The sequence below is a fragment of the Montipora capricornis genome, chromosome 12 (genome assembly GCF_036669925.1).
Source record: "Montipora capricornis isolate CH-2021 chromosome 12, ASM3666992v2, whole genome shotgun sequence".
Classification (NCBI taxonomy): domain Eukaryota; kingdom Metazoa; phylum Cnidaria; class Anthozoa; order Scleractinia; family Acroporidae; genus Montipora; species Montipora capricornis.
The window spans coordinates 26550008-26560007 of record NC_090894.1 but is presented as its reverse complement, the minus strand read 5'-3'; the positions used below and the strand labels follow the sequence as shown (position 1 = coordinate 26560007).

Sequence of the window (10000 nt, the reverse complement as noted above, 5' to 3'; positions counted from 1 at the left end):
TCCTTCTACTTGGGAAAGTCCTTTATCTCGGATGAAACGAAACATGCTTAGATCGGCTGTTTTAGAATGATGCGGTGTGCTCAGACTAGTCAAAGGATTGTGCGAAGTTGGAAAAATTTTACGTTATTCGCAACGCGTATGGTCATGATTGAATGTGCAAATCACAATATTGAATAATGGAACCGGCATTAAAATTTTCCGCTGTGGTTTTTTCACGTGGATACCCGCGCTTGAAGTGAATGCAAAACAAATTTGCCAGGTTGACGGGATTTGCTTATGGCGCGTCAGTGGTAAATGAGCTGGTAATCCGTTCAAAGGATGTCACAGCTTAAAATTTATCAATGAATGGAGTTAAGGTAAGTAACAGAAAAACATGACAGAAGAATTTCGTTTGTTCTCTCTTTGACACGAATACATTCTATCCGGACGAAAGAGTCATTTTGCAAAATGTCAATCGGTTTATAGCTTTTTCTGTTTAAACCGAACTCTGTCATTAAGAGTACAGGACTTTTGTCTCCGACGTTGGTCCACGAAAAGCCGTCAACAGGTGATATTTTGTGAGCCAAAGATAAGGTTTGACTAGAGATATTCCCGGTAAAAGTGGCACAGCGAATACTGAACCCCGACGTTTCGACTTCTTCGTTTACCAAAGTGCTTTTCTTTGTCGACGAAACAGTGCTTGTTTTTTCCACCATCAAGTGTTATTTTCTCTGGACTAAGACATCAAAAGTCTCTGTATTGTTAATGTGTGATTTTCATACCTTCTGGACATTTTTTTGTCTTTTCTCCTCTTGAAATGTGAACTACAACCGTGTATATTTGACGCGCAACTGAAATTTTCTTACCCCAAATCAGACAATAGCGTCAGTGTTCACGTTACTTTCGGTCAAATCTCAGCAAATATGTCTTCGTCCAGCGATCGCCATTAGTATGGAAAGCACATATTTGTGAAGAATCGAACTGCTTTGAAAGTTTTCCTTCAAAAGTGGCAGGGCGCACGAAAATGCCCTGTGAAAGTAAACCTAATTTCCATCGAAACTTGGCACTTTGTGGTGCGTTGATTCAACTCTGGGTCATATTATTCAGATGCAATGCATTCTTAAAATAATGCAATGTACTGCAAATAAGACTCTTGCTTGTATTGCAATAAATATTAGTCCCAGCTATTAAAAATTATACTTAATTACATAAAAAATGTTTCGTTAGTGTAGTAATATTTACAAATACAAATGCCTGCTTACCACAACTTTGCACTGCACTTCTTGATTTGATAAATTTCTTACTTTAATTTGAGGGAAACTGTAGTAATTGAAATTTTAAAGATATTTACAAACTGTATAGTAACATTTACATGACAAGTAATTATTGTAAAGTATAATAATTTTGTTTATGATGATTTACATGATAAGTAATTATACATTATAATTGTAAATAATGTATATTTTAAAATTTTCACTCCCTTGTGTGGCTGCCTTGCATGGGTGTGTGTGTCACTATTTGCACCTTTCTACTTTTGGAATCCCATTTAATAAATAATACAAATATAACAATTCTTTAAACTTTGTACAGTGAATTATTTTACCTTTGTCTGCCGTTCAACTTTTATGAGACATGTGACTGTGTGCAAGGAATGGCAGCAAAAATAAAGAAAAACCAGGTCAATTAAATTTTTTGACACACAAAGCAGCCATAATATTCAGGTATACCTTCTCTTCAATTTCTTCTGCAAGTTTTTTGCAGGTACTATAAGTTGCCATACACCAAGAATAGAGTGAAAAATAAATTTAATGAACACAAAATGGTGTGTGATGTTCCATCATCCTAAATCAATGTATATTAATTACTTAACACTGTTGGAATCAATATTAAATTTTATTGGGACATATTAGTTATTAAATACTGGCTCAATTACTGATACGATAATATTACTGATGTACTATATTTAATAATGCATCCCTTTCACCCCTAAACCAAAACCGGCCATACTTAGTATTTTACTCATCAATAGGGAACCCCCAGGGGTCAATGGGTTAATTAATAGACTAAAAACATTTAAGATCAATGGCTGCACATTTTGTTCATTTTCATCCTGATTTAGATAAATTTACTTTATTCTCTGCAGTGAGATAGTAACTTACCACAAAAGTGAGCAATGAATATGAATGAGCATGAACTGCCCACATCAAAATTAATTAGTAGTTAATATTGTGTCAGAGTTCTATCACAAAGTCTGCTTTGCCTTTAATTGCCCTTTTAATTTTAAACATTGCACAGAACACAAGACCTGCTTTATGTATTTCCAGACATCCCAATTTTAATTGTACATTTAACGTGGGTGTAATTTTACATCTACAAATGGTCAAGTGAAATTTTTACCTCCCCAAAGAGAACTCATTCAGAAAATTTCATTTCAGTACAACCTACAAGTCTGATGGCAGTGACCACATCATTCGCCACTATTGTATAGATTTCCTAAGAACATCAAAATCACTTTTGAATAACTCGGTGGTAGCATAAATGATGAAAACAATGAATAATTACTATGGCTAGACTTCATGGAGTTACCATAGATCAAGGACAGAATTATCCAATAAAGTAATAAACTGGAACTTCATTATTGACTCATTTTAGCATATATTATCAAGCATGCCTTCATGATCAGTTGATGTATCTAAGAATAATGTTTTGGTTCCGTTAAATGAAATTTCTTGAAATTTTTAAGGTAGTGTATCTTGAGAGTGTTTGCACATGAGATAAATGCAGTGAACCAGGTTGGCCTCAGACATATACACAAAATAGCGGCTGGTATTAAATTTCTGTCGACGTATCTGTTGAGATAAGATGTTCTTTCAAAGGACTGAGGACATCTCATAACTCTAAACGATCGATGAAAGAAAGTGAATGAAGTGACATACTTCCTTCCAGCGCTGCATTCAAGTTGGATAAATCGAAGCCTGCGAGCTCGAGGGATATATTTCGCAACCACGTTAGGTGGTACTCCCTTCCCAACAAAGGAATCTGGCCTTTGCTCGGGTCTTTTCGCACTTTGAGCATTTGTTGTTCACTTAAATGGAGAAATAAAGCTAAAAAGTATAAAAGCTGACTCGAAGCTGCCAACTTCAGAGGCGTTGCTTCCCCGAGCAGACTAAAAGGGCTGCTTACAAAAAACGTAACAAAAGAAATCTTTCCGCCGACTAAAATGCCCCTTGCAGAATCTTTCCCTGTCACTTAAAGTTTAAATGACCACCTTCAACTGGCAGAAGCTATATAGAACGATCGAAGAAGCACAGGTTGAAATCACCGCTTCGAAAGCCATCTTTGTTTATATCACAGCGCGCGGTTGGAACACTGGATACTACAATTTTCAACAGCCAATCAGACAAAAGTCTCCTTTGTTACTATGAACTCTATTATTGAATTTCCAGCGTCGGTTAATGCATTTCGCGTGCTCTGATTGGTTCACTCAATCTCGGTTATCAGCACATAAACCGTAGTTTGACCTTATATGGCAAATGATTGCGCTAAACGTTGCTAAGCTAAATTTTTTTCACCGGAAAGCTTGTTTGTTACTTACTTATTTGTTTGAGCAGGTTGAAGTTTTGGCTGCTATTTAGCTGATGTGGACCTGCTATACCCACCCACCCATATACTCGAAATTTCTCTCTGAATAAAGCCAAAAAAAAACCTTTTGTGGAAAGTCTGGATCAATTTTGACGTTCAGAATTACGCGGAAAGGTAGGAAATGTTTTTCTGATGAACCTGCGTCTGTTGCTTAATGCCAACTTGAAACACATTAACCATCCAAAGAGTTGGATTCTTTCTTTCTTCCCCAAAAATTAACAAAGTATCTAGTCAGAGATGGCCGGAAAGCGGAAATGACGTAGAAAAGAGAACCTGGCAAACTCTCCACAGATTTCTTTATAAATAAAGATAGCCATTTATTGACACTGTTGAGGCTGAGTTACGTAAACTTAAACTTTTCCGATTTGATTTTTTTATATTCTTGAGCGGGAATCTCTGGTTTCCTTAGTTTTGATAAAATCTTCAACCGACTGGTCAGTTTCGTGAAAAATGATACCCTATTCTAGAGTTTTGAAGCAAACAACCGCGGACAATTTTCCTGTCGTTGTACGTTGGATCAGTGGCTTGATCTGATCGGCGTTATTTCAAGTTGAAAAACCAAATATTTTAAGCAAGAGCCGATACAACGTAGATTTGATTTTAGTGATGTACTATATTTCGGCTGGCCAAACCAGCCTTCTTCAGGTACAATGAGAGTTTACATTGAATTGATTCTATGTACATATAGATATATATATATATATATATAATGAAATGACGTGATAAATTGATCATCAGCTAAAAGTGCTCAATGGGTTTACCAGAGCTTTGAATATACCTAGTTCAAGTCTACGGATCTATATATATATATATAGTAAATGGATGTTGACGTAATACTGGAAAAATGTGATAAAACATGGCAGTTACAAAGATTATGAATTCAAATATTAAGAGTCACGGAAAACTAACGGAAATCACTCAAAATAATAAACTGAAATGTAATACGTTTCTTCGCGAATATTAAGACCGTTGGGATCAATTGTCCTGCCTTTTAAAATTAAAAAAGCTTCCCTGGCCTTACGGATCGAGTCTCTGTTAGAGAATATTTTTTCGATAGGGATTAATTGCATGTCCTTGGAGATGTGGTGGGGAGAGGAGAGGAAATGTTCTGCGACTGTAGTAGGTTTGGATTTGGTGTTAGCGTTATCTAAAGTGCGGCGGTGTTCATTAAAACGGTCTTTTAAACGTCGTTTGGTTTCTCCTATGTACTGTAGATGGCATCTGTTGCATTCAATCATGTAGATAAGGTTTTTACTTTCGCAAGTTATGTGGAAATTAATGGAGCGCGTTTCGCCAGTAGAGCAGAATTTGTAGTTGGTTAGTCCATGGAAAATGTAAGGACAGGTAGCGCAGTTTTTTCCACAGCGAAAAGAACCGGAAGGAAGTGTGGAATTAGAATGAGTTACATTGGGGGACAGTTTAGCTGTAACCAGCAGGTCTCGAAGGTTAGGGGAGCGCCTGAAAGCCACAACAGGTAGATGGAGGAAAGCATTTTTGCAGCGGTCAGTAGAAAGAAGTACATTGTAGTGTTTTTTTATTTTGTTGAAGATGGAAGGAAGTGATGGATTATAGGTCGTTATGAAAGGTATGCGTTTGGGTTTGTCTGTCTGTTTAGGTTGTAGGGTATGTGTGCGGGGAATGTCTGCAGCCCGTTCTATTTGTTTAGTAACAAAGTTGCGTTTGTAACCTCGTTTCAGAAGGTATGTCGTTAGTTCCGTGGTGCGAATCTTGAACGGTTCGTCGGTAGAACAAATTCGTCGTAGGCGGAGTGCTATTGTAGGCTGAAAGGGGTGGCTTTTTTTGTGTGTAGAGGATGACAAGAGGAATAAAGTAAATGTTTGTGTTTGTCCGTGGGTTTCGTGTATAGGTCTGTATTTATGTTTCTTTCATTAGTTAGTGAGACGTTAACGTCAAGGAAAGGAACACTGGTGGGAGAGTGTGAGCTAGTGAATTTAATGGTAGGGTGAATGTTGTTGAGATAATCGATGAAAATTTTAAGGTTCTCCGGACTTTCAGTCCAGTTCATAAAAATATCATCGATGTATCTCAACCAAGTATGAGGTTGGAATGGGGCGTTCCATAGAACATTTCCTCTCCTCTCCCAACAACATCTCCAAGGACATGCAATTAATTCCTATCGAAAAAATATTTTCTAACAGAGACTCGATCCGTAAGGCCAGGGAAGCTTTTTTAATTTTAAAAGGCAGGACACTTGATCCCAACGGTCTTAATATCCGCGAAGAAACGTATTAGATTTCAGTTTATTATTTTGAGTGATTTCCGTTATTTTTCCGTGACTCTTAGTATTTGAATTCAAAATCTTTGTAACTGCCATGTTTTATCACATTTTTTCCAGTATTACGTCAACATCCATTTACTCTAAATATATATATATATATATATATAACTGCAGACAGTACTGTTTCGGCCTTCTGGGCCTCATCAGTGCAGTGCTGATGTCTGGGATGGAGGTTAAGCTTATAAAGCCACCCCAAATGTCCCACACATGTGGTACATCTAAGCCATGCCAGAGTGCTCAAACTAGCGAGCTAGTGAGCATGCGCAATTGCTAGCGGCAATGACTCATCCCAGTAGAGTGCTCAATTTGGACATGAAAGCAAAAGCTTTGTAATGCCAAAGAGCTATATCTAACTGCAGACAGTACTGTTTCGGCCTTCTGGGCCTCATCAGTGCAGTGCTGATGTCTGGGATGGAGGTTAAGCTTATAAAGCCACCCCAAATGTCCCACACATGTGGTACATCTAAGCCATGCCAGAGTGCTCAAACTAGCGAGCTAGTGAGCATGCGCAATTGCTAGCGGCAATGACTCATCCCAGTAGAGTGCTCAATTTGGACATGAAAGCAAAAGCTTTGTAATGCCAAAGAGCTATATATATATATATATATATATATATATATATATATATATATATAAAGAAGCGATTCAATGTAAACTCTCATTGTACCTGAAGAAGGCTGGTTTGGCCAGCCGAAATATAGTACATCACTAAAATCAAATCTACGTTGTATCGGCTCTTGCTTAAAATATTTAGTTCCTATTCTAGACCCAAACGCTATGATTTATATACCCTATCCTAGAGTAAACTGCTTGAAACCATACCCTTCACAGCGGCACATACCTATATAGTCCATATATGGCAGTACCTCCCCCGGGAAATCAACTTGCCCTGTAGACAATTACCCCTGATCTGATTTCTCTTTGTCTTATACTGCATATCTGTAACACTTCTGTTGTTACATTGCTTTGTTTCCTTTTGAAAGAAAATGTTGCCCATATCAAGGAAATGGTTATAAGGATTCTTCAGGGAAAGAACACCAGTGTTTTGGAAAGATCAGGTGCTCCCCGTGCACTGTCATCAGACTATAATTGCCCTGACAAGCATACTGCAGTCAGCACAATAAAATCACGATTTTAAAAACGTCATACATTTCTCGCCGATTGACTGATTTAATTCGCTCTCTGCGCGGGGGTCAAAGCAGATTTCTCATATAGTGCGAAATAACTTTCACTTGACTTGATGATTTCTGTTAATCGGTATCAATCGGTTCGAGCTGTTTCGATCGCGCACATCTTCAAACATATAATTAAAACTACTTCTCCGTTACAAGAAAGTTTTATTTCTGGTTTCGACACAATCAACAATAACTCCATCCTCGGTTTGGTATACAACAGCATTCGCTATACATTGCAAATTGATCGCTCACTAGTGTATTAATTGAAGTCGCTCGTATTGTATTGTCCTTGTTCAGAATCATTGAAGAATAGTCCGTACCCGAGCTTGCATCACTGTCGTATACGGCTCAAATTAGTAAGGCTGTGCTCCTTCACAATCGGTAAATGAAGGTCTATCAGCACTTTTGCATGTCACTACTATTAACGGAAGAAGAACAAGATGACACAAAATTTTTGCGAATCCTCAGTTTTATGCACCTATCAATGTTAAGCCCCAGGGTTGGGGGGGGGGGGGGTATCTACAGGAAATTGGGTCACAGAGCCTTCCCCTGGGTAGGGATTTTGATACGTGTGCATTGCCCCATGGTCGGGAATTTGACAGGTCCGCCATCCTGGAACATCGAGAGGACCTGGAGATAAGTTATCCTCAACCTTAGTTTTGATGGGACTTCTCTTGTTTTTCTGATTTTTCTGGACACCGTGGTTGAAAGAAAGGTGAGCGAATCCGTCTTCAGGGGTGGATCGATACCGTCGTTCCACCGCTTTACGGAAGTCGGTCAGAAACATGGGAAAGGGGGATTTAGAGGGTTAAAATCTAAAAAATTCCCGGGGGAGCATGCCCTCGGACCCCCTAGAAACTATTTCGTTTTTTTCGATAACCGGTCATTATTTTATTTCTACATCCGCCGCTGGTCTTCTCTTTTTGCAAATAAGGACCATCACTTCTATCGGTCCTTGCTGGAGTATTCACAAGTACGAGAATGTTTCTTTCTACTTTTTTTCGTGATTGCTTTTTGTATATTTCTACTTATTAAATTCTCAACCTCAGATAATGCATTTCGCATGCTCTGATTGGTTCACTCAATCTCGGTTATCAGCTCATATATCTTAGTTTGACCTTGTTGTAAATGATTGTGCTAAGCGTGGCTAAACTAAAAAAAACTTTTTTTGTGGAAAGTTTGGATCAATTCCGACATTATTTAGAAGAACGCGAAAAGGCAAGAAATTTTGTGATGAGCCTAAGTCTGTCTGACCACATGGTATTACACAACATCGCATCTTCATCAAGTTTTCTCGATTTCGCTCGTATTTCATACTTCCAAATTTTTGGAGTTCAAGGAAATTAGTAAAATAATTATTCCATTCGCGCTTGTTGGATATGAGACTGGTTATAGCCAACTCGCGCTCATGGAATAATTGTTAAATATTCATGAATTTCCCACTCTATCTTTGCGCATGCTTGATTGCTTCGAAAGCTGGTTAATATTGTTCATGTTGTTTTGCTAAATGTTAGGTTCTTGTTCAGTACCGTGAGCAGCGGAAAGGTTTCGTGTTACACGACAAATCTCTATCAGCTGTTAAAAGGGAATTTGAAATCGACAGTGAAGAAAATTGGTGTTTCAAGAATGAGAATCTAATGAAAAATTGTTACTCCAGGGCAGGAATGTGATGTTCCGAAGGTTCCCGGGGAGGGGGAATTTGACAGTCTGTAGGTGACCAGGGGTGGGAAATTTGACGTTAGCTTCCACGAAAATGTCAAATTCCCTGGGTAAGCCCCCCCTCCCCCACCCTGGGGCTTAACACTGATAGGTGCATCACAGTGAAGTGAACAAGACACTCGAGAAAGGGTTCTTTCCACGTCATCAGTAACATGTTTTCAGAAATGTCGTTTTCACTTCCGGTCATCCAATGGGGGATATTTTCGTTCTCTGCGATTTTACGACTTTTCTAGTTTTTGTTTTCATGTATTTTATCCTTTTCCCGTAATTGTGATGTTAACACTACCTTTTGAGCAAAAGTGTAGAGTATCCCTATTTAATAAAACCGTTTTTCATTCCATTCGCGCTTGTTTGATATGAGACTGGTTATATCGCTCATGGAATAACTGTTAATTAAGCAATGTGAGACGCCTCGGCAACTGAACGCAGAAACAAGTACCGTGCAAACCTGAGAATGGGATAGGTGGTTTATATATTTGTCACAAACAACATTTTCAATTTCTTGCCTTGTTTCATTGGACGGTTACGGGTTTCGAATTTCTTTTCTTGTTGCGAAGTGAATTATTCTTGGTTTTCACGTGACGTCATCAAAAATTATCAGTCCTTTTGAGATTTTAGTTTAGTTAGTTATTAGAACAGCTGAAGACTTATCTTTTCACAAATTTTTGGTTTGATAGGGTTTTTCTTCTTGTGATAAAGCAAGGTTGAATTTCTAAGCTTTTGCGTGTGCTACGGGCACGTAGGTTAAAAAAGTGACTTATCCGCTGAGAGTTTGCAATCTGAACAGTCCTTGTATGAAAATAAGTACTCATATAGATGTTTATGAGCCCTCAGAAGACGACTACTGGCTTTTTATAGCAAAACTCGATGACTATGTTTTTGTTAGCTTCCGGCCGCCATATTTGTGCCCCTGAGAGGGACACAAACATAGTGTCTCCATACAAAGCCTTATAAATTTGAGTAAAACACTTCTTCGAATATCTCCCGCACGAAACATCGCACAGACCTGAACCTTTGCGAGACTGTTTGAATATTCATCTTCTTTTATCTCTTTGATTCTGGACTTCATGTATTGAATGGTTTTGACGATGGTGTGACAGTGAAAACCGGCAATACGGATCAATGAATATTTTGAATAATTGGTTTGAGTGCTTTGAACTCCAGCGCCTCGGCAAGACATAAGCGA

General features: G+C 38.3%; 2 protein-coding genes across 2 annotated transcripts in view; both read left to right on the top strand.

The window, feature by feature from the left end:
• The window catches only part of LOC138026992 (uncharacterized), a 159171-nt gene that overhangs the window by 28668 nt on the left and 120503 nt on the right, over positions 1–10000 (top strand). The gene's annotated exons all lie outside the window — the stretch shown is intronic.
• The window catches only part of LOC138027072 (cholesterol 24-hydroxylase-like), a 25013-nt gene continuing 24308 nt past the window's right edge, over positions 9296–10000 (top strand). The window contains exon 1 of the mRNA XM_068874571.1: positions 9296–10000. This exon is cut by the window's right edge and continues 845 nt beyond it. The gene's annotated coding sequence lies outside the window, so the exon portion shown is untranslated.